Source organism: Xyrauchen texanus, chromosome 19 (assembly GCF_025860055.1).
Source record: "Xyrauchen texanus isolate HMW12.3.18 chromosome 19, RBS_HiC_50CHRs, whole genome shotgun sequence".
Taxonomy (NCBI): Eukaryota; Metazoa; Chordata; class Actinopteri; order Cypriniformes; family Catostomidae; genus Xyrauchen; species Xyrauchen texanus.
The window spans coordinates 44,362,877-44,365,376 of record NC_068294.1 but is presented as its reverse complement, the minus strand read 5'-3'; the positions used below and the strand labels follow the sequence as shown (position 1 = coordinate 44,365,376).

At 38.5% G+C, this 2,500-nt stretch overlaps 1 protein-coding gene across 1 annotated transcript in view; it reads right to left on the bottom strand.

The window, feature by feature from the left end:
- LOC127659594 (putative methyltransferase NSUN7) overlaps window positions 1–2,500 on the bottom strand; it is a 46,183-nt gene that overhangs the window by 11,215 nt on the left and 32,468 nt on the right. The gene's annotated exons all lie outside the window — the stretch shown is intronic.

The following is a 2,500-nucleotide window of genomic DNA, read 5'->3' as shown; positions in this document are numbered from 1 at the left end:
TATTTTGTTCACACTTCTTCTTAAGATCAACATAAATGATGATGCAAACCAAAATATTATGTTAATATTGTCATGGAACAATATTTCCTGTGTGATCCTTTATTTTGTGAGGTGAGTCAAAATGACTGTCGTTTATGATTTTGGAGCAAAACTACAGGTCAAATAAATAACCTTTTTAAGGTGTCAGTGTCATGATTTTATATATACACAGAGATTTGTAGATCTACAGGTGAAACTCGAAAAATTAGAATATCGTGCAAAAGTTCATTAATTTCAGTAATTCAACTTAAAAGGTGAAACTAATATATTATATAGACTCATTACAAGCAAAGTAAGATATTTCAAGCCTTTATTTGATATAATTTTGATGATTATGGCTTACAGCTTATGAAAACCCCAAATTCAGAATCTCAGAAAATTTGAATATTACATGAAATCAATAAAAAAAGGATTTTAAATACAGAAATGTCGGCCCTCTGAAAAGTATAATCATGCATATGTACTCAGTACTTGGTTTGGGCCCCTTTTGCATTAATTACTGCCTCAATGCGGCGTGGCATGGATGCTATCAGCCTGTGGCACTGCTGAGGTGTTATGGAAGACCAAGATGCTTCAATAGCGCCTTCAGCTCTTCTGCATTGTTTGGTCTCATGTCTCTCATCTTCTCTTGGCAATGCTCCATAGATTCTCTATGGGGTTCAGGTCAGGCGAGTTTGCTGGCCAATCACAGTAATACCATGGTCATTGAACCAGGTTTTGGTACTTTTGGCAGTGTGGGCAGGTGCCAAGTCCTGCTGGAAAATGAAGTCAGCATCTCCATAAAGCTTGTCTGCTGAAGGAAGCATGAAGTGCTCTAAAATGTCCCGTAGACGGCTGCGCTGACTCTGGACTTAATAAAGCACAGTGGACCAACACCAGCCGATGACATGGCTCCTCAAACCAACACAGACTGTGGAAACTTCACACTGGACTTCAAGCATCTTGGATTGTGTGCTCTCCATTCTTCCTCCAGACTCTGGGACCTTGGTTTCCAAATGAGATGCAAAATTTGCTCTCATCAGAAAAGAGGACTTTGGACCACTGAGCAACAGACCAGTTCTTTTTTTCTTTAGCCCAGGTAAGACGTTTGACATTTGAAGCCCATGTCCAGGACCCGCCTGTGTGTGGTGGCTCTTGATGCAGTAACTCCAGCCTCAGTCCACTCCTTGTGAAGCTCCCCACACATTTGAATGGCCTTTTCCTGACAATCCTCTCCAGGCTACGGTCATCCCTGCTGCTTGTGCACCTTTTTCTTCCACACTTTTCCCTTCCACTTAACTTTCTATTAATGTGCTTTGATACAGCACTTTGAGAACATCCAACTTCTTTTGCAATTACCTTTTGAGGCTTTCCCTCCTTGTGGAGGGTGTCAATGATGGTTTTCTGCACAACTGTCAGGTCAGCAGTCTTCCCCATGATTGTGAATTCAACTGAACCAGACTGAGAGACCATTTAAAGGCTCAGGAACCCTTTGCAGGTGTTTAGCTGATTAGAGTGTGACACTTTGAGCTACAATACTGAACCTTTTCACAATATTCTAATTTTCTGAGATTCTGAATTTGGGGTTTTCATAAGCTGTAAGCCATAATCATCAAAATTATATCAAATAAAGGCTTGAAATATCTTACTTTGCTTGTAATGAGTCTATATAATATATTAGTTTCACCTTTTAAGTTGAATTACTGAAATTAATGAACTTTTGCACGATATTCTAATTTTTCGAGTTTCACCTGTATTATTAATATCAGTTGAATTCATCACCGCTATTGGCAATATACGGCAACAGTGCGAGTCCAAAAATGGGCAGAAACACTTTTTTAATGATGTTTTTCCAAAGTTGGCGTGCCTGTAACTCCTGAAGTATTAAAGATATCTTAATATCCTTTTAGATTCAGGTTCAGAACAAACTTTTCTTTTTGTGTTTTCATTCTGAACACCCTGTATGGTTACCTCCCAAAGATATGGGGCTCTCAATGTGGCTTCATGCGCAAATTAATCGTTTTTTCCTAAGGCTGTAATTCGCAAATTTTTTTACACGATATGCCGATTAATTAATCATAATAATAGCATGTATAAATATTTGCAGAGAAAGTCCCTCGAATAATAATTCAACCCATATTGAAAGTGAAAAATTATAAAAAGTTATATTTAAAAAATGCAAAATAATACAGACGGTTCAAATGCATTAAATGACTGTGGCAGATGAGCAAAGCATTTATTAGAAAATACAAAAAGTGTATAAAAAATACTGTTATGGTGCGTTCACATACAATGCGAAGCGAGCATTTCGCTCGGCACGGTTACATACAAGGTCAATGCAAAGATGCGAATAGACGCGAATTCGCGCCGGGTGGCGTGAATGAAGAGAACGGCGCGACTCGAACACGCAAAATCGCTTCATTCGCATATTCACGTGAGTTTACATTTTTCAACTCAAGCAAAAAATCTGCAAGACGCGTTG